The sequence below is a fragment of the Tachyglossus aculeatus genome, chromosome 2 (assembly GCF_015852505.1).
Source record: "Tachyglossus aculeatus isolate mTacAcu1 chromosome 2, mTacAcu1.pri, whole genome shotgun sequence".
Lineage (NCBI taxonomy): Eukaryota > Metazoa > Chordata > Mammalia > Monotremata > Tachyglossidae > Tachyglossus > Tachyglossus aculeatus.
The window spans coordinates 61,453,550-61,481,066 of NC_052067.1; the positions used below are offsets into that span (position 1 = coordinate 61,453,550).

At 42.7% G+C, this 27,517-nt stretch overlaps 1 protein-coding gene and 1 pseudogene across 1 annotated transcript in view; one reads left to right on the forward strand and one right to left on the reverse strand.

Annotated features, from left to right (window-relative positions):
• LOC119941733 overlaps window positions 1-3,475 on the reverse strand; it is a 40,523-nt pseudogene extending 37,048 nt beyond the window's left edge.
• Window positions 1-27,517, forward strand: part of RGS17 (regulator of G protein signaling 17) — a 104,253-nt gene that overhangs the window by 3,741 nt on the left and 72,995 nt on the right. The window lies entirely within an intron of this gene.

Here is a 27,517-nt window from a genome sequence, read left to right on the forward strand (position 1 = left end):
TGATAAAGAAATGCAACAGAATGGATGCAAATCAAGAAATTTTGAGTAAAATAATAGACTATAACACTTTAACTGCATTTGCATTTCATTACTAGGAAAACATTAATTGCATGTATAAATTAAACACTACAGTTAATGCTGTACTTGTTGCATTACATGTAATCATTTCAGGCCCATTGAATTTTTTTAAGTTTATATATGAAGCAATTTCATATCTTCTATTATATCAGGGGCTTTGATAATTACACTCTAATCCCACTCCAGTGTCACATAACCCTTTTTAAAGAGAAAAGCAGTACTTTAAAACTCTCTGCTATAGAAAATCATTTTACCCCGGTGTTTATCTGAAATTATTTCAAGATGTAAGTATAGTTTTAGCAGTAACTGAGTTTATTTTCATCATTTGAAGGCAGGAGATGGTCAAACGGAAACCTTTCTTCATTTCCACTAAGGAATTTGAAATTTACCTGTTACTGATCAAAGCTTCACTTATTCTTGTTTAAAAACCATGTATGAAAATAAAGCCATAAATTACTCTACATCCATCAGTATAGGTAGATATGTTAAGGACGTGGCAATATGGGATGCCAAATGGAAAAATTAATCGACCTGGGTAACAGAGAGAGAGAGAAGTAAGGATGGTAATTTAGAGTATAATAGACAGGGCCCTACACAAGCTATAAGGGCTACTGACACAAAGTGACAGATGCTCTTCCTCCAGAGCCTAGTACGGTATCACGGGCCTAAACTTTGAACCCATGGGTGCGTAATAAGAATACTTTTAATACCAAGCTACTCACTACCTTGCTCTTGGCTTTCTTGCCATCAATCCTTTGTTCATACCCTCCCTCCCCACTCATACAATAATTGTGGTATTTGTTCAGTGCCTACTATGTGCCAGGCGCTTTACTAAGCGCTGGGGTGGACACACGCAAATTGGGTTGGATACAGTCCCTGTCCCACTTGGGGCTCACATTCTTAATCCTCATTTTACAGATGAAGGACCTGAGGCACAGAGAAGTGAAGTGACCTGCCCAAGGCCACACAGCAGACAAGTGTAGGAGCTGGGATTAGAACCCAAGACCTTCTGACTCTCAGGCCCTTACTCTATCCACTACACCATGCTGCTTCTCCACCACCACTGTTCCTATCTTCAAAACCCAATTGAAGTCACAATTCCTCCTTAAAGCCTTCCCTGACTAAGCTCTCACCTCTCCACTCTTATTTTGCCTCCCTTTAGGACCAGCTGTCAGCAGGGGGTCCTGGGGCAAAGGGTCAAGTGTCAGCACATGGAGGGGGGGGGGGGTTTCCCAGGACTTGGTAGATGAGAGTCACAGGAGTCCCCTTGGGGGCCCCTGGCAGGAGCGTCCTGTAGTAAGAGCCGGCCAGGGCATAGGCGGCCTCCCTCTTGCTTCACCTATGTACTTGAATCCTCACTCCCTAAACACTTTGGTACTTACCTCTTCCCTATAGCTCATATGCAAGCATCCTTATACTCAGTTGTTTCCCTGTCCTATAATTTATATTGTTTCCCCTACTAGAGAACTAGTTCCTTGAAGACAGGTATCTGGTCTGCTTACTCTCTTGTCCTCTACCAAATGCTTACTAGAGTGTTCTACACATAATAAGCACTCAATAAGAGCCATTATTAATTCATTCAATCATATTTATCAAGAACTTACTGTGTGTAAAGCACTGTACTAAGCACTTAGGAGAGGGCACTATAACAAACAGACACATTCCCTGTCCACATTGAGCTTGGTGTTCCATTGGTACTGAAGCAGAATTGCCTAGTGGGGAGAGCAAGAGGACCTGAGTTCTAATCCCAGCTCTGCCACTTTCATTCATTCATTCGTATTTGAGAGCTTACTGTGTGCAGAGCACTGTACTAAGTGCTTGGGAAGTACAAGTCGGCAACATACAGAGACGGTCCTTACCCAACAATGGGCTTACAGTCTAGAAGGGGGAGACAGACAACAAAACAAAACATGTGGACAGGTGTTAAGTCATCAGAATAAATAGAAATAAAGCTAGATGTACATCATTAACAAAATAAATAGAATAGTATGTACAAGTAAAATAGAGTAATAAATCTGTACAAACATACATACAGGTGCTGAGGGGAGGGGAAGGAGGTAGGTCGGGGGATGGGGAGGAGGAGAGGCAAAGGGGCTCAGTCTTGGGGGGAAAAGGGGGCTCAGTCTGAGAAAAATACCTGCTGCATGGCCTTGGGTAAGTCACTTAACTTCTCTGTGACTCAGTTCATTCATCTGCAGAATGGGGATTCAATACCGCCCTCTCTTCTCCTTAGACTGCGAACCCTATTTGGGACCTGATGATCTTGTATCTACCCCAGCACTTACTACAGTGCTTGGCACATAGTAAGTACTTAACAAATACTCTATTATTATTCATTCATTCAATTGTATTTATTGAGCACTTACGTGTGCAGGGCACTGTACTAAGCGCTTGGGAATTACAAGTTGGCAACATATAGAGATGGTCCCTACCCAACAACGGGCTCACAGTCTAGAAGGGGGAGACAGAAAACAAAACATGTGGACAGGTGTCAAGTCATCAGAACAAATAGAATTAAAGCTAAATGCACATCATTAACAAAATAGAATAGTAAATATGTACAAGTAAAATATAGAGTAATAAATCTGTACAAACATATATACAGGTGCTGTGGGGAGGATGGGGAGGAGGAGAGGAAAAAGGGGGCTCAGTCTGGGAAGGCCTCTTGAAGGAGGTGAGCTGTCAGTAGGGCTTTGAAGGGAGGAAGAGAGCTAGCTTGGCGGATGTGTGGAGGGAGGGCATTCCAGGCCAGGGAGAGGACTTGGGCCTGGGGTCGATGGCGGGACAGGCGAGAACAAGGTACAGTGAGGAGGTTAGCGGCAGAGGAGCGGAGGGTGAGGTCTGGGCTGATGACGGGTCTCTTCACCCTGGCCACCAGGAACACGTTCCTCCGCCTTCACCAGATAAAGGATTATAGCTACCTCCACGCAGAAGCTTTCTGGCAGGTTTTGGCTTTGGGATAACTGAGGAAGTAGATGGACCTGGGTCAGTTTCTTGCTGAGGTTGAAGACTTGAATTTCCTTTGTAGCTTTTTCCTTCCTGCATGCTTTCCCATATCTCTGTCTTTTGTCTCCGCTTCTTCAAGCTCCTTCTGTTTTTCTCTGTATTTTTCAGCTTGGGCATTCAATTCCTCTTGTATTCATAGGAGGGATGCTGCTAAAGCTTCCTGTCATGTAACCACAACTTCAGGATCTATTGCAGCACCCATTGTGTCTGAATATCTTCGCCTCATAACTCTCAAACTTCTGGAAAGCTTTTGAAAGATCAGGTAGAGAACCACACACCCAAAAAGAATGTACCACCCATAGGCAGAAAGCAAGGAGCCCACGGTGCGCTGCAGGAAATGGAGGTCTTCAGCCTCGAGGGGCAGTTTGGCTTCCAGCTGCTGCGCAGCCATCTCCGTGGCCACCATGGCCCCGGTCTCTTCTGCTGCCCACCCCAGCCCCTATTATTATTAGATGACTGACACTCATATTATCCCCTGGAGCCAGGGGAGATGTTTGTACTACCTCAGAGGTAGTAATGAAACTAAGAGATAGTATTAATTGTCAAACACTTGTACATGAATGTTTACTCTGTGAAGAATACTGTACAAGTGTTTGGAAAGTACAACAGAGTTGGTAGTTATGATCACTGCCCACAAGGTGTTGTTTACAGAGGGAGATTGGAATTAAAATAGATTAGGAATAGGGTAAATAGAGAAGTATAAGAATATTTGAATAAGTTCTGTGGGGCAGGGTTTGGTATCAAAGTGCTAAGGGGTATATAGCCAGGTTCATAGTTGATGCAGAGGGGAGGATTGATAGGGGAGATAAAGGACTTAATCTGGGAAGGCCTCTCAGAGGAGATGTGACTTTAGGAAGGTTTCAAAGTGGGGAGAGTCATGGACTGTCAGATATGAAGTGGGGCTACTTCCTGGCTCAAGGGAGATCAGTGGAGGATAGATGAGCTTGAAGTACAGATAATAGGTTGGTGTTAGAGGAGTGGAGTGTGCTGGTTGGGTTGGGATCAGTGAGGTTAGGTTCAAAAGGAGAGTAGATTTAAGTACCTTAAAGCTGATGGTAAGGAGTTTGTGTTTGCAGAAGTGGATGAGCAACCATTGGAGGCTTTTGAGGAGTGGGGAGAGGTGGATTGAACAGTTTTACAGAAAAATGATTTATTGAGCACTTGTGTGCAGAGCGTTAGGCTGAATATTTGGAAGAGGATAACAGAATAAATAGTCATGATCACTGTCTTCATTGAACTTACAACCTAATGGAGATAACAGATGCTATGAGAAACTGAGTAGCTTAGTGGACAGAGCATGGGCTTGGGAGTCAGAGGCCATGGGTTAGAATCCCAGCTCCGCCACTTGTCAGCTGTGTGACTTTCGGCAAGTCACTTAGCTTCTCTGGGCCTCAGTTACCACTAAGTAAAATGGAGATGAAGACTGAGCCCCACGTGGGACAACCTGTTAACCTTGTATCTATCCCAGCACTTAGAATAGTGGTTGGCACATAGTAAGTGCTTAACAAATGCCATTATTGTTATTATTATTATTATTAAGTACTAAAGTATAAAGATAAATTCACAAATGATGTGGTCGTGAGAGGGGAATATCCAAATACTCAGGTTTTGCTGGTGGCAGTTGGGGATCGGGGGTGGGGTTCCTACTAGCGAAAAAGTGATTTCAGAAAGACTTGGAAGAAAGGGAGAGCAGGGGTCTGCCAGATTGGAAGGGAAGAGAGAATTCCAGCCAGAAGGGAGGAAGGATGTGAGCCAGCATTTGAGAGCAGGAGGGATGAGAATCAGGCATAGTGAATATTTTATCTTTGGAGAAACACAGATACCAGAGTCTAGTGGGAGAAGACTGGATAAAAAGGGATTAAGAACTGGTGATTGCCCATCCCTCTCCACAGCAGCAGAAATGCCTGACAGTCGGCTTCAAAGCACTCAATTGGATATTTTTAAGGAGCATAAAAAATGATGAAAAAGGATCTAGCCAGCAGAGTTGGAGAATGTACTGGAGGTGGAGAGACAGGAAGCAGGAAAATCAGTGAGGAAGCTGATGGATCCAGCCAGGCAACATCTTATAAATGTTTGGGGCTGGTGGCAATTAGGATGGATAGGAAGGGGTGGATTCTGGAAATGTGGAGAAAGAGACAGGATTTGGCAATGGGCTGAAAACTTGAGGGATTGAATTAGAGGGAGGCATTGAGATTTGGGACTTATTTCTTAGAGAGAGATGTGAGTTGAAGCCAAGGGAACATATGAGCTCCTTAAAGGAGTGAGTATAGGCTGAGAAGGGGACCCAGAAATGAGCCTTGTGGTGTACCTGCACTTAGGAACTGGGTGGCAGAGGGAGTGCTGGTAAAATAGAATAAGAAAGTTAGGGAAGTAAGAAGAAACCAGAAAAATAACTGTCAGGCAACCAAGATTAGTGTTTCCAGGAGAAAGGGATGGTCTACAATATCAAAGGCAGCAGAGAGGTCAAGGAGAATTGAACAGGAACAGTAGATTAGGTATGACCAGGAGATCATGGGTGATCTTAGAGAGCAGTCTCAGCAGTAGTGATAGGGTGAAAATCTGACTCTGGAGAATTATGGTGGGAGCAGGAGAGGAATTGGAGGCAGAATGTTTGAGGAGCTGTGGGAGGAGAGAGATTGGATGACAAGTAGTACAGTGGGGTCCAGAGATATATTTTTCTATTGGAATAGGGTAAACATGGGCATGTTTGAAGGTGGAGGGGCAAAGAATCATCAGAGTAAGAGGTTTGAAGATGGTGGTCAATCTGATTGTCAAGATAAAGAAAGAGAAGCAAGGGTATTAAACATAGGGGTGGGGTTTGGAAAAAAATGTGCATGATGGCTTTGATTTTTTTGGCCAAGTTATCAGAGAGGAGAGAATGGGGAGGTAGGAGCAATTGGGGTTCCTGGAAGGGGTAAATGGCCTTCAATAGTTGGTGGGGTCAATGGGTATGTTGGCCTGAAGAAATGTTGCCTAACTGCAGTAAGGACAGTTAGAGGAGGTAAGGGGGATTTTTTTAAAAATAGTACTTGTTATGCACTTCTTATGTGCCAGGCATGGAACTCAGCATTGGGGTAGAGACAAGATAATCAGGTTGCACACAGTCCCCTGTCCCATATAGGACTCACAGTCCTAATACCCATGGTAACTGAGGCACAGAGAAGTTAAGTGACTTGCCCAATGTCTCACAGCAGAGGAATAGAGTTTTGGGGGCTTGGTTTTTCTCTGTGGGGCAGGGGGTCTGGAGAACACCAATAATAAAGAGAGGGGCTGAGAAATAAATTGAAGGAATCAGAGTTGTGTGAATCTTATCTGAGAGAGACCATTAGGGAGAAGTAATGTAGTGTTTGGTAGCATTCCCTAATACAAAGTAGAATGAATCTGTAATGGCCAAGATTAACTTGGAATCCACTTTTCTTCCTCAGGGAACACATTCACTGTGTAATGAGGAAAATCTCTGGCAGAAATTTAGTGCATGCTGTGAGCAGAGGAAGATGGGGTACAGTATGGATCTTGGGCCACCACGGTCAAGGGGAGAGAAGAAACCAATAGGGTAGTGGAGAAGTAAGGGCATGGGAGAAGTTAATCAGGTTGTTTGAAGATTTGACAAAGAGCTAGGTGCTGGTAAATGATGGAGGAGAAAAATCAAGGTGTCAAGTAAAAATATAGTAGTATGAGAAGAGTAGCTTGGCACTGAAGAGTTAGAGCACCAAATGAGGAATCTTGAGTCAAAGGAAAGTGCCAGGTAATTATGAGGTCAAGAGTCTGGATGTGTTGATTACTGGGAGGAAAGGGTTGGGGCAGAGATTAGTAAAATAGAAGAGCAGGAGTGTTCATCTGAGGATTCTGAAGGCCTGTTGAGGTTAATATTGGTATCACCCACAGAGAATGGAACTGGGAGTCCCTTTAGACTGCAAGCTTCCTGTGAGCATGGATTGTTACCAACTCTTTTTTTTTAATGGTATTTGTTTTTTGTGGGGTATTTTCTTTTTTTGGTTAAGTGCTTACTATGTGCCAGGTAGTGTTCTAAGCACAAAAGTAGATACAGCACTTAGAACAGTGCTCTGCACGTAGCAAGTGCTTAATAAATGCCATTAAACACATGCAAGCCAAACAGGTTGGACACAGTTCACATCCCACATGGGGCTCACAATCTTAATCCTCATTTTGCAGATTAGGTAACTGAGGCACAGAGAAGTTAAGTGACTTGACCAGGGTAACACAGCAAACAAATGGCAGAAGTGGGATTAGAACTCAGGTTCTCTGACTCCCAGACCCATGCCCTTTCCACTAGGCCACACTGCTCTCTATTATACTCTTCCAAGTGCTTAGTACAGTGCTCTGAACTCTAAGTGCTCAAATACTCTTGTTTGGAGAGGCAAAATGACAGAGTAGAATCCTAAAAATTCAGGTGTGGAAATTGATGCAATAAATTGGTCAAAGATGGCAACTGTGGGTTATGAGACTCAAAGAGTGGCGGGTGAATATCTAATTGACTCAGCCACAGAAGAGGCAGATGTGGATGACTATCGGCTGGTTGGTTTCTTGTTCCTATCTGAAGACTTTTCAGAAAAAGAATGTCTCAAAGCATAATTGCAAGTGGGGTTTCATAAAACCCAGTATCCCAGATAAACTCGATATGGAGGTCTTCAGGGGACTGATGTTTTATACAGTTTTGCTTTTAAAGGAAGCTATGCATGTGTTTGTAAGCAGCATGGTCTAGTGGAGAGAGCACAGGCCTAGGAATCAGAAAGACTGGGCTTTAATCCCAGCTCCGTGACTTTTCTGCTGTATGACTTTGAAAAAGTCACTTCACTTCTCTGGGCCTCAGTTAACTCATCTGTAAAATGGGGATTAAGACTGTGAGCCCCATGTAGGACAGGGACTGTGTCCAACGTGATTTGCTTGTATCTACCCCAGTGCTTAGTACAGTGCTTGGCACATATTAAGAACTTAACAAATGCCACTTCCTTTTATTATGAAATTGTGCTTTATATTTTCCCCATTTCTTTTATATGTAAATATTTTGGAAAGAATCTCATATGAATTTTTAATGAATGTAACTCATCAAAACAGCTATAGCAAATCAAAGAAATCTGCTCTGGTACTCTCAGAAGACATTGTGCTTTGAGCCAGGAAACCCTGATTTTGGGTAACTTTGAACTTCCTAAGATAAAATCTTCTCCAGGAAAGAAAAATAGCACACAGAGTTCAAATGAGTTTTGAGGTTGGAAAAATGATATTATATATCATAAATTTAACAAGAGGATTAGAATCCACCCAAATTTCAGCTCTGACATTGTCTCTATCCTACCAGTTTTTCCTCTAAAATATTTTCTGATTCATCTGTTTCTCTCCACCTGAACACCCACCACCCTCCAAGATCTCGTCTCCCTTTTTGATTACTGAATCAGCCTCATTATGCCGTTTTGCCTCCAGCCTCTCCCTTCAGTCTCTACTACATTCTGCTGCCTGGATCATCTTTCTTAAAGTTTAGCACACACACACCTACTTCTTTACATCTCAGAAACCTCCCATGGTTAGTCATCTTACTCCACATCAACTGTGACAGATGGTGAAGAATGTGTTGCATATGAGGGAGGGATTTCCAGGCCAGAATATAGAACCGGCATGTGAAGTTGACTGTGTGTTTCTGTGTGACTGACTGAAAAGACCAATGTGGGATTGTTTCCAGACACATTGGACATTCAAAAATGTTGTTCCTTGTGCTGTCATTAATGTTTAGAGTGCCTGGTGCTGTTTTCCTTTTTGCTTGTCTCCCTTTCTATTCTAAGGTTTTGTCCAAAGCTTCACTGTGCTTTTAGCATTGGTATTAAGTATGACCTGTAAGACTAAAACTCAACATGTCCAAGACTGAACTCCTTATCTTCCCTCCCGAACCCTGCCCTCTCCCTGACTTTCCCATCACTGTTGATGGCACTTCCATCCTTCCCGTGTCTCGAGCCCGCAACCTCGGTTTCATCCTTGACTCCGCTCTCTCATTCACCTTTCACATCCAATCTGTCACCAAAACCTGCTGGTCTCACCTCTGCAACATGGTAAGCGCACACGGTAAGCGCTCAATAAATACGATTGTGTGCAAAGCACTGTACTAAGTGCTTGGGAAGTACAAGTTGGCAACATATAGAGTCGGTCCCTACCCAACAGCGCGCTCACAGTCTAGAAGGGGGAGACAGACAACAAAACAAAACGTATTAACAAAATAAAATAAATAGAATAGTAAATATGTACAAGTAAAATAGAGTTATAAATATGTACAAACACACAGGTGCTGTGGGGAGGGGAAGGAGGTAGGGCGGGGAGAAGGGGGAGAGGAAGGCGGGAGTTCAGTCTGGGAAGGCCTCCTGGAGGAGGTGAGCTCTCAGCAGGGCTTTGAAGGGAGGCTATTTAGACCGATTGAGCTTGAGATGCCAATCCAGACATTCGTGTAGAGATTATCATGGAGACAGGATGATGATAATCCAACCTTGGCTTCACAGACTCTGTTCTCTCCTGGTTCTCCTCTTATCTCTCCGGCTGTTCATTCTCAGTCTCTTTTGTGGGCTCCTCCTCCCCCTCCCATCCCCTTGCTGTAGGGGTTCCTCAAGGGTCAGTTCTTGGTCCCCTTCTGTTCTCTATCTACACTCACTCCATTGGCGAACTCATTCACTCCCACAGCTTCAACTATCATCTCTATGCTGATGACACCCAAATCTACATTTCTGCCCCTGCTCTCTCTCCCTCCCTCCAGACTCGCACCTCCTTCTGTCTTCAGGACATCTCCATCTGGATGTCTGCCCGCCATCTAAAACTCAACATGTCCAATACTGAACTCCTTATCTTCCCTCCCAAACCCTGCCCTCTCCCTGACTTTCCCCTCACTGTTGATGGCACTACCATTCTTTCCATCTCACATGCCCGCAACCTTGGTGTCATCCTCGACTCCACTCTCTCGTTCACCCCTCACATCCAATCCATCACCAAAACCTGCCGGTCTCACCTCCGCAACATTACCAAGATCCACCCTTTCCTCTCCATCCAAACCACTACCCTGCTCGTTCAATCGCTCATCCTATCCCGTCTGGACTACTGTATCAGCCTCCTCTCCGATCTCCCATCCTCTTGTCTCTCCTCACTTCAATCCATACTTCATACCGCTGCCCAGATCATCTTTGTGCAGAAACACTCTGGGCATGTTACTCCCCTCCTCAAAAATCTCCAGTGGTTACCAATCAACCTATGCATTAGGCAAAAACTCCTCACTCTTGGCTTCAAGGCTCTCCATCACCTCACCCCCTCCTACCTCACCTCCCTTCTCTCCTTCTACAACCCAGCCCACACCCTCTGCTCCTCTGCTGGTAATCTCCTCACTGTGCCTCGGTCTCACCTTTCCTGCCATCGACCCCCAGCCCACATCATCCCCCTGGCCTGGAATGCCCTCCCTCCACACATCCACCAAGCTAGCTCTCTTCCTCCCTTCAAAGCCCTACTGAGAGCTCACCTCCTCCAGGAGGCCTTCCCAGACTGAGCCCCCTCCTTGCTATCCCCCTCCTCCCCTGCCCATCCCCCCTGCATTACCTTCTTCCCCTCCCCACAGCACCTGTATATATGTATATGTTTGTATGTATTTATTACTCTATTTTATTTGTACATATGTATTCTATTCATTTTATTTTGTTAATATGTTTTGTTTTGTTGTCTGTCTCCCCCTTCTAGACTTTGAGCCCACTGTTGGGTAGGGACCGTCTCTATATGTTGCCAACTTGTACTTCCCAAGTTCTTAGTATATTGCTCTGCACACAGTAAGCACTCAATAAATATGATTGAATGAATGAATGAAACCCTGGTAGAACTACTCAAGGAGCCAGATGTAATGCATATGTGTGGTCCAGGACTCTCAGCTCTAGAGAAGGTTGGACAATAAGCTCATTATGGGCAGGGAACCTTTCTGCTAATTTTGTTGTGTTGTATTCTCCCAAGAGCTTTGTACCATGCTCTGTACATAGTAAGCACTCAGTAAAAACCATTGATTGATGCAGCATGCTCTAATGCATAGAGCACAGGCCTGGGAGTCAGAAGGATTTGGGTTCTAATCCCCACTCCTCTACATGTCTGCTGTGTTACCTTGGGCAAGTCAAGTGACTTCTCTGTCTCAGTTCCCTCATCTGTAAAATGGAGATTGACTGTGAGCTCCATGTGGGACATAGACTGTATCCAACCTGATCAACTTGTATCTACCACAGCTCTTAGAGTGTTTAGTGCATAGTAAGCACTTAACAAGTACCATTATTATTATTATTATAACACTTCAGCTCGGTAGACCCTTGATTTGGTCAGGATCCTGAAGCCATACTTGCTACCACATAATTTTGACAGCCTCCCAAATGATGTGCTGGCCTTTTTGATTTGATTTTCTACTTTGTTGGCTCAGAGGTGCTTAATAAAAACCATTATTATCAAGCAGAAACATTTGTCCATTTGTTTCAAAACTCAACAACTCTGAATTCTCCTGAAGTTATTCCATTAGGTAACCTACAGAACACACACATCTGTTACTTCTGAGGCAGTTCAGGAGTCTCCAATCATTAAAGCCACTACTGGCCAACACATGTTTCCACTAAGTGCATCAGATGGACTCTTTATACAAGGCAAGAGGATTCTCCATAGTTTTCCTTGGTCAATCAATGGTATTTGTTGAGCGGCTACTATATTCAAAGCTCTGTACTAAGCACTTGGGGGAGCAACAGAATTAGCAGACACACTCCCTGCCCATACTGAGCTTACAATCTAGAGGGTGAGATGGTCATTAATATGAATAAGTAGGTCATTTATAATATCTAAATTTAAAGACATGTACATAGATGCCTTAAGGTTGGAGTTGGGGTGAATATCAAATGTCCAAAGGTCACAGATCCAAGTGCATAGATGAAGCAGAAGGGAGAATGAACCGAGCAAGAATGCTTAATTGGGGCCAAGGCCTCTTGGAGAAGACATGACCTTTAATAATGCTTTGAAGGGGGGAGAGATTGGTCCCCTGGGGTAAATGGAGGGGAAGGGAGTTCCAGACTAGGGGCAGGATAAGGAAAAGGTCTCTGTGGCAAATAGACAAGATCACGGTACAGGGAGTAAGCTGGTGAAAGATGAGCAGAGTGTGTGGCCTGGGTTGTAGTAGGAGATCACTGAAGTGAGGTAAGATGGAGCGAGATCATTGAGTGCTTTAAAGCCAATGGTTAGGAGTTTCTATTTGATGAAAAGGTGGATGGTCAGTCATTAGGGGTTCTTGAGGAGTGAGAAGACAGGGACTGAATTTTTTGGTTGGTAAATGTTCTGTGCAGCAGAGCAAAATATGGACAGAAGTCAAGAGAAACAGGAGACTGGGAGATCAGCAAAGAGGCAGATTTAGGATCAAGGCGTGATAGGATAAGTCCTTGGATCAGCATGGTAGCAGTTTGGATGGAGAGGAATCGGTGGATTATAGCAGTGTTGTGAAGGTAGAACCAGCAGGATTTGGTGACACTGAACATGTGGATGGAATGAGAGAGATAAGTTGAGGACTATGCCAAACTTACAGGCTTGTAAGAAAGGGTAAATAGTAGTGTTGCCTACAGTGATGAGAAAGGCAGGGGAGGACTGGGTTCTGGGTCACAGCTGTTACCCAAATGAAAGTCTCTGTCCTTCCCTAAACATCCGTGGAGAACTCAAGCAGGTGGTTTCCATGCCCAACCTCCATTTCACTTCCTTCACTGACATGGAATGTAAGAGGAAGACTCAGGAAGGCTCTCTGTGGGTTTGACACTGCTTTGCTAACAGTTCCAGCTTGTCTGTGGCTGAGCATGTAAGGTGGTGCTGACTGACAGTCTTGGTCAATGACGAGAGTAGTAGTTGCATTAGAATTAAATGTATGGTATTAGGCCCTTGGAAAGTAGCAATGCAAATGCTGCAAGCTCCTGAAATTTTAGTGAATCTAAACATTTTCTAAAACTGTTTGCAAGGAAAATCTAAACACATTTGGTTTGTTCTCTAAAAGCTAATGCCATCCTAAATGGAAAGCACTACATCCTTTCCCTGAAACAGTATCTCTGAACCAGATCCAAGAAGTAGCTTAAAATTACGCGATTCTTTGAATAATCAAGCAGTTTGTCAGGTAAATAAGATTCTGCTAATGAAAATGAAGGCTTGACTCTTAAAAACATCATTTTAGAGTGCTGTTCTTTCATTCATTTATTCACTCATTCATCAGTACTTATCAAATACCCACTGTGCTCCCAGATTTGCGTTGGGCACTTGGGGAATTCAGAAGAGAAGATAAACAATTCCTGCTTTCAAGGATATTACAATCTAATGAAGGATGCAGAATGAATACAAAATGGACCATAAACATGGACAAAACCCTCAAGTTACAGCTCGATAAATACAAGAACAGAAACCAATGCAGTATTCTTCATGAACAGAAAGAAACTAGTTTTTACAGGCTGTTTGCCCCCTCCATGGGGCAGTCACTGCCCCCTCCCCACCTTTTTAAATGGTATTTGAACTTACTATGTGCCAAGAACTGTACTAAGTACTGGGGTAGAAATAAACTAATCAGGTAGGACCCAGTCCCTGTCCCACATGGGATTCAATCTTAATCCCCATTTTACAGATGAGGTAACTGAGGAACAGAGAAGTTAAGTGACTTGCCCAAGGTTATGCAGCAGACAAGTGGCAGAATTGGGATTAGAACTCAGAACCTCTGACTCCAGGCCTGTGCTCTTTCCACTAAGTCATGCTGCTTCTCAACCTTTTGAATTTGAACCCCAGAGTTACTCATCACAGGATCCTGTAGAGGTGTTAGTTTCAATCAGGGCTTTTTGACCTATTCATTCCTTACAGTGTGTACCCTCCAGCCTCATTGCCTTTTCTTCTTTGATGCTATCGAATTGTCTCCATCCTGTAGCTTCACTGTGGACATCTCTCTCCTAGAACTCTCCACCTCCATCTGCAGTCATTCTGGTAGTGTATCCGTAGAGTTTTCTTGGTAAAAATAGGGAAGTGGTTTACCACTAGCTCCTTCTGCCCAGTAAACTTGAGTCTCCGCCCTCAACTCTCTCCCATGCTGCTGCTGCCCAGCACAGGTGAGATTGCCTTCCACTTGCTAGCAACTGCCCAAGCTAGGAATGGAATGGATATGCCTCCTCTTGACTCTTCCTTGCACAGAGACTGGTAGAGTACTGGAAACTCTCCAGGTGTGACCCTGAAAGGGGACCCGCCTCATTACCTCCCTAAAATCCCTTCCTTCCTTTATCACCACCATGCTCAGAGTGAAAAGTTGGTTCGTCTATTTTCAAGTAGCCAGAAGTAGGAATTTCCAGGCTATATTCAAATATCCAGAAATAGAAATTCCCATCAGGTGGGGTGTTAGTCTGGGAACAATTCAAGGAAGAGATAGACCTTCAGTCCTTAATGGTGTTTTGAAGTCAAAGGAGGAAATGATTTGACAAAGGGTCAGTGGAGACAACTGTAGCTAAGGATAATGTCAGGAGAAGCAGTTCAGGGGTTGGAGGGTAAACAGAGTGAGAGATGGTCAGCAGGTTATCTGTGCTAGAGAAATGAACAGACGTTGGTGTAGAGAGAGGTGAGTCTTGATTTGACCATGAAGGCATTATGGACCTTAAGTTTCTTGTGGTCAGAAACATGTCTGCCAACAGTTATATTGTACTCTCCCAACTGCTTAGTACAGTGCTCTGTGCATAGTAAATGTTCAACAAATACTACTGATGGACTGATTCTGAGGAGTAGGAGAACTGACACAATCAGATTGACCAGTAGATTATCACTCTTGTTACTGCTTGTAGGATTGACTTGATAAAGGAGAGGCTGAATGCTGGAAATCAAGAAAGTAGGCCACTGCAGTACATGAGGCAATTAGACCTTATTCTGGGACTGTAGTTGTGGGAATTGAGATGAAAGGGAATATCCGTGGGCTATTCCTGAGTTGGAATCAGCTGGACTTGGAAGGAAGTGAGGTATGAGGTATACCTTGTGATAATGAGCTCTAAAGTGTGTTCCACCTAGTGAGGAGTTGATGTGGGATAAATGCCAGTGGAGTCCAGGAGAATGAGGAATTGTGCATCAGAAGACTCCTCTCCTCAAGTTACCAAAAATGAGGGTGGAGGAGGTGAACAAGAAGTTCAACTGAAATTACACGAAAGTGTGGAGGTGAATCTTGGAGGTTGGAGATGACTGTAATGTTGTTACAGACAGCAAAAGCTTCTGATTTTGTGTGTATTTGTGGCATGTTCTCACAACTGTCTCTAAAATTAGTAACAAAAATCCATTTTACTGCAGAATATTTAAAAATGAGTGTCTTTTGAGGAAATAGACAGGCTTTCTTATAAAATGGGAAATATTTTCACCAGAAAATAAAATTGAAATACTGGTCTAAAATCATAGTTATGGCTTTAAAAAGTAAATTGTACTAGGGATTACACATGCCATATTAAATGTGAGTCCACCTTAAGCAAGTCTTTTTTTTTTCCAGAATGATTTCAAGTAATTTTTCAATTTGGTGAATATCACATCATCAGTAATATGTTTGTCTTGTTTCAGATGTCACTGGATAATGTATTGTTCCAAATAATCATACATTGTCAGTGGGTGGACTAGATAATGTAATGGGACTTAATTCACTTTGCATGATTCTATGATTAAGATTTATATGAGTATAAACACTTTCTCCACTTATTCTGGTTGGGGACATTATAATCAGAAAACTGTGAGCAAGGAAGAAATTGAGGTGTCAAGAGACTAAGTACTGCTCAAGGAAGCCATAAAAACAGACACTTCACACACCTTCACTTAAGAATGATTAAAGTATTTCTCAGGATATTCTAATCTGGGTGATTGCAGGAACAGAAAAAAAGATTCTGAAAGAGATTCTTGTCTTGAGGATGGCTCTGTTTTTGGTTTTTTGCTTTTTTTTTGGGGGGGGGGGGGGGTGGCGGGGGGGTTCCCCTGTCCCTGAGTTGGCTGAGTGTCTAGCTTTCAAATTAACAATGCTTCTGGGAACATGTGCAACAGCTAGGAGAGAGAAGTCTTCTAAGGACAGGAAGAAGCAAAGCCTCAAGGGAAAGCACTTTCAAGAAAATTCTAAACTGACATTAGAAGTAGGGCTTTCCTTACCTACCTTAAAGCTAAGTATAGGTACCAAGCCACATGCTGTGGGGTACCCCTTGTTTAGGATACCTGCAGCTAATACTCCATATGGCTTTTGCCCTAGAGAATGTCCTAGTGGATAGAGCATGGGCCTGGGAGTCAGAAGGACCTGGGTTCTATTTCCAGCTCCGCCACTTGTCTGCTGTGTAACCTTGGGAAAGTCACTTCACTTTTCTGTGCCTCAGTTACCTCATCTGTAAAATGGGGATTTAGACTGTAAGCCCTATGTGGGACATGGATGGTGACCAATCTGAGTAGCTTGCATGTACCTCAGCATTTAGTATATTGCCTGGGACATAGTGCTTAACAAATACCATTTAAAAAAAAAAAAGAGGGAGTAAGGCAGGTCAAAGTCAGTTGCCTCTGCAACTTCAAAAAGTGACTTTGAGTGCATTTTTTTATCACTGGGAATTAATTGACATGTTCATTCTGTACTCCATTGTGGCCTGGTGGAAAGAGTATGGAGCAAAGAGTCATTAGATTTGGCTGGGTGGTTTGGGGAAGTAGCTTAGCCTCATTGGGCCTCAGATTCTTCATCGCTTAAATTGAGATTGTGTAGAGTAGATTGAGTAGATTGTGATACCTAAGCAGGAGAAAGGAATGTGATCTGAAAACCTCATATCTACCCTTAGTGCTTAACACACACTAAGCATTTAACAATAATGATGACATTTATTATAAATGTGTAAACGTTATTCTGTGTAGATGATTTGCCCTTCCCCTTCCCCATAAAGACTAGACAACTTGAGGAGAGAAAAGGAACTTGTAATTTCATCCTACTCCAACATATGAAACCGTTTTCAGTTTAGGACCCCCCACTCCACCAACACACACCCAAGCGGATTATGAATTATCTATTATAAATTATATTGATGTCTGTCTCCCCCTCCAGACTGATGGATTGATTGATGACGATGAGTCTCTTAGGTCTTCTTTTCTAAGAAAGGCTCTTTTAGGAAGCATATTCTAAGGAAGGAGTGGTTTGGAGCATCTCCCAAATCCAGTCTGACTTGATGGACAGAGATCCTCCTGTTTGGTAAATTCCCCTAAGAGTATTGTACTTTCCCATGTGCTTAGTGTACAGTGCTCTGCATGCAGTAAGCACTCAATACAGTTGATTGACTGAAGCAGCATATCAGAGTAAGTATTTCCTTTTCTAGGGCTGGGTTTCAGCATTGCTAGTGAAGAGGGAGCAGGAGGCAGGGTGACTGTTTCTCCACAGCTAGGTCATGGGTGGTTGAGTAGTTGTCCAGAGTGGCCTTTCAGCTTTTCCCAGGAGATTTGCTTCTCCTCTATCTGGAGTAACCTCCATTGGATGCCCCCTGGGTTTTGAATCTCCTCTGACCAGCATCGCTCCTCCCTTTTCCACCTCTACCCCTTCAGCTCTGACGGACACCTATCATCTCTACCATTCTCCACCCTCTTGGCTCTGACCCGTTACTCTCCTCTTTCCTCCTCCCCACTCCCTCGGCTCTGACCCAATCCACTCCTTCCCCTTCCCACTCTTTTGCATCTGAAAGAAGATAGTGCTCCTTAAGTAACATTAGTAAGTCAAATGCAAAATTAATTTAGGGCTCATAAATCCATAAGAGTAATGAGGAAGATAATGTTGAGGATACTCATTTTTTTTTATTATTTGCATGTAACTGGATGCACTGTTTAGGGAATCATTCTTCACATTCAATTATTCCCAGCAAGTGAAACATAAATACTATGTTGTGGCCTGAAGCATCTTAATCATATGCTCAGGCAACAGATAAAGAATAACTCTATCCCTTTGTCCCAAAACTAGAGGTGTCTGATTTCTGAGGACAAGGACAAGCTCCATTAACAGCTTTAGACAACCTATGTGGCCTAGTGGAAAGAACATAGGCCTGGGAGTCACAGGACCTGGGTACTAATCCTGGCTCCACCACTTGCCTGCTGTATGACCTTGGACAAGTCACTTAACTTCTCTACCTCAGTTCACTCATCTGCAAAATGGGGATTCAATGCCTGTTTTCACCCCCCCCACCCCCTTAGACTGTGAGACCCGTATGGGACAGGAACTCTGACCCAAAGATCTAATATCTACCCTAGTGCTCGGTATATAGTAAGCACTTTATTATCACTACTAATAATAATGATTCTAATAATAATATACAGTCTGGCAAGTTTAGCAATTTTTTTTCAACCTGATATTCTAGCTCACAGGAACTACCAGGCCACTAGGGCCTAACAACTGTCTGATGTTACCATTCTGAAACTGACTGCCTCCAGGTACCATACTATGAGGCTTAAGTCAACTAGGTTTGTAGATTGTAAGCTCATTATGGTCAGGGAATGGGTCTACTAATTGTATATATATGCACATATTATATTTATTAATGATGTGTATATATCTATAATTCTATTTATTTTGATGCTATTGATGCCTGTGTACTTGTTATGTTTTTTTGTCTGTCTTCCCCCTTCTAGACTGTGAGCCCGTTGTTGGGTAGGGATTGTCTCTATCTGTTGCTGAATTGTGCTTTCCAAGCTCTTAGTACACATTAAGTGTTCAATAAATGTGATTAAATGAATGAATGAGTAATTTTGTTGTATTGTACTCGATCAAGTGCTTAGCACCTTGCTCAATGCATGGAAAGTGTTCAATAAATACCACTGATTGAACTAAAGTAATCAATCAATAGTATTTATTACGTACTGACTATGTGCAGAGCACTTAATTAAGCACTTGGGACAGTACAATGAAGAAACCTGATCTTTGCCCTCAGTGGGGAATTGAATTCTCTGGAGCAGTTCAGTTTGTTAAATACCTGCATTCTCATTCACCTGATTAAAATGAATCAGTGGCTAGAACTAGACTTGTGACTGTATTAATACAGATTAAACTTTTTATAAAGTTTTTATTTTAAAGCCATGTTTTTGAATGGCAAATAGGTTACTCACCCTTGTTATCCAGAAATTTGTTCCACCCACCCACTGAATTGTTCAGGTGTCCCACTATTGAAAAAAATTGAATGCCCCTGCTTTAAGGTATGTACCTGCTAGTAGATCAAAGCCATGACTAACTGTCCACAAGAGAAAAGTATTCAATTACCTTATCCCCTCCTATCTTACCTCTCTGATTTTTCTCTGATTTTCTACTACAACCCAGCCCCCACACCTTGCTCTTCTAATTCCAAACTACTCACTGTACTTTGATCTCATCTACTTGATCAGGCACCCCTCATCCACATCCTGTGTCCCTTTTCATATCCAACAGAGATCACTGTCCCCACTTTCAAAGCCTTACTAAAAGCACATCTCCTCAGAGGCTTTCCCCAACTAAGACCTCATTTCCTCCTCTTCCACTCCCTTCTCTGTCAACTTTACACTTGGATTTGCACCCTTTATTCACCCCTTCATCAGCCCCACAGCACTTGTGTACCTATCTATAATTTATTTAAATCAGTGTCTGTCTCCCTCTCTAGACTGTAAGCTCCTTGTGGACAGGGAACCTGTCCACCAACTCTGCTATGTGTTATTCCCCCAGGCACTTAATGCAGTGCTCTGCACACAGTAAATGCTCAAGGAATGATTGATTGTCTATGTAAATACTTAACTAAAGTATTCTTGATGACAGATGAAAATTGAAAAACCAAGCCATATAGGCTGTGAACAAGGCTTACGCATCAGCCCAACAGCGTAAGTCTTCAAGTTGCTTTTAGCAGAAGAGCAAGGAATAGATACATTTCATCTTTTTAAGTAGGTTGTTCAAAAAACTTTTTTCCAAAAGGACAAAATAACCTGTGATAGGCTATTTCATGCCTCCTGTAACCCTTATACCAAAGTACCCAGGATTATATTTTGTACCACTCTGGGTTTGGAAATTCTTAATTATTTCTAGACTTGCTGATGGAACATTAGTAAGGATACGGGTATCTTTCTGAACAGTACTCTGTACTCTGAGAAATGGTTGCTGTTAGGAGTCCAAACGTGAATCCTGGAATATTTCCAAGAGAAATTAAATGCCATAGTTCCTACTTCTCAAAAAGAACACTAGTTTATCAAAATCCATTTCAAACCTCTGCCATTGTAAACAATAACTAAAATCTGTATTCTTAATTGGATCATTTTTCCAGTTCTGAAAGGGAAGAGTGTGATTATGGGGGAAATGTACATTTGGAAATTCTGTTCCCGATTTGCCTTTTAGATTTCCTCCTGGTGATGTTGAGGAAGAAAAGGCCCTTTCAAAGCCAAGTTGAATGGCAAAATATTTAATGAGAATGAGATAGTAAATTAGTGATTCATATATATATATATAAATCACTAATATAAATCACATATATATGAAGGCTTCAGAGAATTCTGATGGCTTGGCAAAATAACAGCAGGCCATTAACAGCAGTTGCTGAATGCCTTCCCACTGGTAAAAGAAAAATGAGTCCAGCAGTCACCCCTGAAGGAGCTGCTTTCTTGAAAGCAATCTCATTAGTATCACGCACACCAACATTTCTAAAACCCATTGATTTGTCTGAGCTGTTGGAAACCTCCAGCCGGATGTGCTGGGGTGTTGGGTCAATATATGGTGAAATGCAATCCAGAAGCTATTATGTTGTCCTTACCATTTTAACCATTAGTCAAGGGCTGCAGAAAGATTCATTAGTGAAAAGGCTCTTCTGACTACTTTGAAGTTGAGCTTTTGTATGTATTTGTAAGGAATTTGATTCAAGGAGTAGGTCACAGTCAGTAGAGATGTTCCGGCAGCTTTGCTATCTAATAAGATAGGATTTAAAGGCTGTTTAAATTTTTTTAAATGATGTAAATGTCCAGGTTAAAACTGTACTATGTTGAAAAACAGTGAAGTACAGTAACTATCCAGAGAAATTAGCCACTAGAGGGCAACAAAATTATGTATTCGATACAACAGTTGCCACCTGACACTTCCTCTCATTAATTAGTTTTATCACAGTGTTCTACATTTATTAAGTTGTCTTACATTTACTGTAGAGAAATGGCCACCATATTCATGAGGAAAAGACCAGTCCTCACTTTCATGATTCCCTCTGGCCTGGAACTCCCTCCTGCTCCATTTACTTCAGACCACCACTCTCCTCACATTCAAAGTCTTATTGAGGTCACATCTCCTCCAAGAGGCCTTCCCTGATTAAGCCATCTTTTCCCGGCTCCCACTGTGAACTTGGATCTGTGACCTTTGGGCATTGCCCCTCCCTCAGGCCCTCAGCACTTATGTGCAGATCTATAAATTATATATTTTGTTTGTATCAATGTCTATCTCCCCTTATAGACTGTAAGATCATTGCAGGCAGGGAATGTGTCTAGCAACTCTGTTGGTTTGTACTCTCCTGAGTGCTTAGTACAGTGCTCTGCTCACAGTAAGTGCTCAATAAACTTGTTTGCTGTGTGACCTTGGGCAAATCACTTCACTTCTCTGGGCCTCAGTCATCTTACCTGTAAAATGGGGATTGAAAGTGTGAGCCCCATGTGGGACAGGGATTGTGTCCAACCCTATTTGCTTGTATCCACCCCAGTGCTTAGTATAGTGCCTGGTGCACAGTAAGCACTCAACAAATACTATAATTATTATTATTAAATAATATGAATGATTTCTCTCTCTCACTAACCTGACAGCACAGAGGATTAACAGAAAGGAATGTTTGACTAGGTATAGAGTGGATTCTCTGCCATGTCCCCATTCGGTTCAAACCATAGGGATTTTAGGAGAAGTTAATCAGGGGTAGGGAACAGATTCAAGAGATTCAAGATTCTGCCAAAAGAAGCATCTGCTGAAAATGATGCAAATAAACAGCAGAGCCTGGAAAAGGTACACTGACTTCATATGCTATCTGGAAAAAGCTTTGAGAGACAGTCATCTTCATTCAGAAGTGGCCTTGTTCAGCTATCAAGAACAATGCTATCACTCAGGCTTCCCCCTGAAGGAGAAGTAGTGTGGTCTAGAGGATAGAGCTCAGACCTGAGAGTCAAAATGACCTGGGTTCTAACGTGACTCCACCACTTGTCTGTGTAACCTTGGCCAAGTCACTTTACTTCTCTGTGCCTCAATTACCACATCTGTAAAATATGGATTAGGACTGTGAGCCCCATGAGGGACATGGACTGTGTCTAACTCGATTATCTTGCAATAATAATAATAATGATGGTATTTGTTAAGCACTTACTGTGTGCCAGGCACTGTACTAAGCGCTGGGGTAGATACAAGCAACTCGGGTTGGACACAATCCCATCTGGGGCTCACAATCTTAATCCTCATTTTACAGATGAGGTAACTGAAGCACAGAGAAGTGAAGTGACTTGTCCAAGGTCACAAGACAGACAAATGGCAGACCTGGGATTAGAACCCATCACCTGACTCCCAGCCCTGTTCTCTATCCATTACGCCATGCTATTTTTACCCCAGCACTTAGTACAGTGCCTGGCACATAGTAAACACTTAACAGATGCCCTAAAAAAAATAGTTGGGTGGCTTGTAGCTTGAGAGGCCACCAAATCCGGGGCAGTGGCCTCTTGGAAAGCATGGGCTGAGTGTTTTTTGTAGAAAAGTGATCCGAGTAGCACAGTGAAGTGTGGATTGGAATGGGGAGAGACAGGAGGCAGGGAGGTCAGTGAGTTGGCCAATACAGTAATCACTCACTGAGACATCAGAGTGAGTGAAAGATTTTCTCCCAGTAGATGGTCAGAAGGAAACCTAAGGCAGAGGGCAGCTAACAGTCAGCACCCTGGGGTGTGGCTTCTCTCCTGGCTCCCAGCTGCAGTGCCACCCAAAGGAACTGTTTAGTGAATCCTGGGACCACTTCCAGAGGCTGTGTGGAGGGAGATGTGTGACTTCTGATTTTCCTCCCTTTTGCATCTTCCCCTTCCTTCTACTTCACACACAGTCAATCATATTTCTTGAGTACTTATTGTGTGCAGAACACTGTACTGTTTGGGAGAGTACTATATAACAATACAAGAGGCTGTGAGTTGTGGCTCCACAGTATGATGCTCCCTCTTCTAGCCCCCAGCTATATCTACGATCAGAATCAGCCAATGAGAGAGGTATGAGGGCCCACTTGACTGAAAGGGGAGAGAGGCTGAAGGGACAAAAATCTCCGATACCTTGGCTCTGGCTTTCCAGCCCTTGGCATAAATAAATGTCACTTCCTAACCACCAGGGACAGGCTTTTCCCCATGGAGAGGCAGATGGAGATAGCCGCTAAACTGGGAGGTTCTCAGTGCCAGCGGTAAGGGAAGGAAAGTACAGTAGGAACCGAAAAACTGAAAGGGGGGGAAAAGAACTACTGATAATTAGCTTAAATGAGTCAAGTCTACAGTTGTTGTTTAGTTAATTTCATTTGCTTGTGTGTTTGTTGCTGTTCTCCTGCTACCCCCATTTCTACACTGTGAGCCCCTGAAAGGTTGATTGAATTATTTTTTTTTACGTTTCTCCAGTGCTTATATTAGTGCTTTGCACAGAGTGCAACTAAAGTAGTAAATAACTGTTTCTCTTCTATAAATATATGTTCATTTTTGTTTCTTGAGCAGGTAGTCGAGCTAAGCAGGATTCAAATTACAGGAGACTATTTAGTCCAGGAGAAAAATTACATGTAATTGACTTCGGCTAAAATTGTTAATTAGTCTTTACATAACTCTTGACAGAAAAGTGACTTTAATCAGTTATTCAGGTAGCAAGATGATTTCCAATCTACTTAAAAATGTGTGTATCCTCTCGATGACTTCAAATGCCAGATCTCCCATTCACAGTACACAAAGATATTTACTACACCTTGCTGTGCTGGGCAGCAGCGTCAAGGGAGAGTGTCGAGGTCAGAGACTCAATCTTAGAGAAGCAGCATGGCTCAGTGGCAAGAGCACGGGCTTGGGAGTCAGAGGTCATGGGTTCTAATCCCCGCTCCACTGCTTGTCAGCTGGGTGACTTTGGGGAAGTCACTTCACTTCTTTGTGCCTGTTACCTCATCTGTAAAATGGGGATTAAGACTGTGAGCCCCACATGGGACAACCTGATCACCTTGTATCTCCCCCAGCGCTTAGAACAGTGCTTAGCACATAGTGCTTAACAAATACCAAAATTATTATTATCATTATGCGCAGAAGGAGGCAGTGGTAAACTGCTTCCGTATTTTTACCAAGAAAACTATGGATACACTACCGGAATGATTGCAGATAGAGGTGGGACCTTCTATGAGAGATGCGTTCTTGGCGTCGCAATGGGTGAAAGACTACTCACAGCATAAAACAAGACAACACAGAAACAAAGTGTTTTAGAAATGAATTTCAGTTGTAATATTGTCATTCTTCCAACTCATGGAGTTAGTTTTTACTTTTTCACAATGTATTTTCCTGAAGAGGAGGTGATTATAATTGGGATTTTATTTGAAGTAGAAAGATAAACTTCAGAAGAAATTTAAGGACAAATATGTGCAGTACTAGCATCCTGTTTTTAAAAAATACTTTAATCCAATTGTAGTATTTATAGAGTTGAGCACTTAGCACTTGGGGGAGTGCATAATCTCTGTCCCCAGAGAGTTGGTTTTCTTCAAATTTCTATGAAGCATTTTCAGTCTAAGGAAAGACACTGTTCCTGGAAGCCTACCTTTTTTTTTTTCCCCCCTCTCCACACCTCTCAATAGCAGAAGAATTAGAAAGCAAACCTCACCTTAGCCTTCTGAAAGGATTATGCTCCTTGAAAACTGTTTCACCTGGCTTTCTTCAGGTACTCATTTTTTCTTACATGATTAGTTAGGGTATTGATGCTTACTGTGGATGTATCGCTGTGCTAAATTCTGGGGTGTATATATAGGATAGTCAGGGCACAATCCCCATTCCACTTGGAGCTCATAAATATAGAAGGAGAAAATCAGGATTCTGGAAATCAGTAAGAAGCCACAGAAGCCAAAGGGAGCAGTAAAAATCCTATTTCTTCCCCTGTTCCCTTTTTCTCCCTGCACCCACCCCAATTATCTTTCCTCATTCAAGTCTCCAGAGAAGAGATGAAACTATCACTAGAGGAGGGGCCAGTGTCCCTGCCTGACACTTTTGCACACCCCCTCCTTGTCCTGCCTATGGAATGCTTCATCAAAGTGCTTTACTTGCAAGAAAAGGATTCTAGATTAGAAACCTGTTTGTTCACCGTAGTGTAATAGCTCTCTCTCCCCTTCCCTTTCTCTATCTCACTGAAGAAAGGAAAGGAGAGCAAGGGGTCACTGAGGATCAAATAATAGAGTCTGGAGACACTTGAAGACCTGGCCTCAGTCTCTTATCCTGGACTCGATTTAACACAAACTAGGCTAACTCTGCAAGCTAAATTTAAAAACGAAATGATTTTCATGTGGCCGAAATTCAAGGTTAGGAATGTAAAATGAGCCAAAACGCCCCTAGGGATGGAACATAGGCCTCCGTGCCTGGAATGAGGATGCCAATTTTGCGCTCTCTCTCTCGTTGGGCTCTATCCCCGCTTCATTCTTTTGCCAGAATCGCCAAAGGGAAAGGGAAGCAGGGCTGCCAGTCCCAAGCTCAACGGGACCCACTTTAGTTAGGGGAAGCACTTCGGGAGTTACTAAGCTAGCAGGGAGGGGGCAGTGCAGAAGAATTGTGATCATCTGTCAGGATCACAGCAGTACTTCATAACAAGGTGACTGTAGCAGCTAAGAGACACTAAATGGGGATGATACACAATTCAGGAGGCAGCATGGCTTACTGAATTACCCTCAGGTCAGTAGGCAGGGGGTTGTGAGTTCTGTAAGAATTAATACATCAGTGATTGGAAGTGAAATCACAACTTAATAATTATTATTGATATTAATCCTTATAAATTAGGTAATTACGTGCTCTCACGGGAGGATTTCATGATATCGGAGAAGCAGCCTGGCCTAGTGCAAAGAGCACGTGTCTGGGAATCAGAGGACCTGGTTTCTAATCCCGGCTCCACCACTTGTCTGCTGTGTGACCTTGGGCAAGTCATTCAACTTCTCTGTGCCTCAGTTACCTCATCTGTAAAATGGAGATTAAGACTGTGAGACAGTGACTGTATCCAAAGTGATTAACTTGAATCTACCGCAGTGCTAAGTACAGTGCCTGGCACATAGTAAGCACTTTAATACCTTTAAAAAAATGTGAAAACCTCTTGGTTGTTCTTAGGCCTATATTGTAACAGTGAATACTAAGTTGGACATTGATTTCTAATGCTTGGAGTTTTCCATTTTGTGCACTGATTGTATAATGACCGAGTGACTTCAATAACATAAACTCGAGCTCCCCTCCAATGGGGCCAATTTGAAATTGAAGTCAGGGCCCATGGCTTTCTGGGATCTGTGCTGGAAAATGGGGAGGCCTGTCCACCAGGCATCCTGTGGAGGGCGAGGCTGCTATTTCTGGGTCCGGACTGATATTTGCAATTCTGTGCATTTATTGTCTAACACAAAGCAGCTTGTTAGGAATACTGAAATTCCTCTTAGTAAAGTAACCAGACTTAACAGACTGAGTAGCATTCTAATGCTCAAATTGACAATATTGTGTAATGTTTGTTTTACTGTCCATGCCTGGCACTTTAAGGTCACCCTTCAGAAATATTCTTGTATGCTATTTTCCAAGCAGACGTCTATAAATTCTGCCAGTTAAACACTACTTTTTTTTTTCCCTTAAAGCATAGCCATCCTTAAAGGAAGGAAGTCTAAGGGTAAATTAAGAATACTGTTTGAAAGCTTCTTTAATCCTTGCTTTTATCTAAGCACCATAGGGTTGGAAGAAGCTGCAGGGGCTACTTAATTCTTCCTTCAGCAAGCAAGGGGTGAGCTATAGTGCTCAGGTTAATATAGAATAGTCCCTTTGGAGGAGAAGTAGTAATGAAGAGGCATGGAATGGTTAGAACTCTCTCAAGTGCCTAGTGCTGTGTCCTGCCTATGGCAGCTTCTCAAGAAATACCGTTCACTGTGAGATCACTGAAGGCAGGGAATATGTCTGTGACTTCTTTTCCCAAGTGTTTAGTAGAGTGCTCTGCATACTATAAACACTTTTAAAATGGTATTTATTAAGTGCTTAATATGTTCCAAGCACTTACTATGTATATAAGCATGGGGGTAATTTTGATAATAATAACATAGTATTATATATTACGTTATAAATTATTATTATATTTAAGTGCTTACTGTGTGCTAGGCACTGTACTAAGCACTGGGGCAGAGACAAGCAAATTGGGTTGGACACAATGCCTTGTCCTACATGGGGCTCACAATCTCAA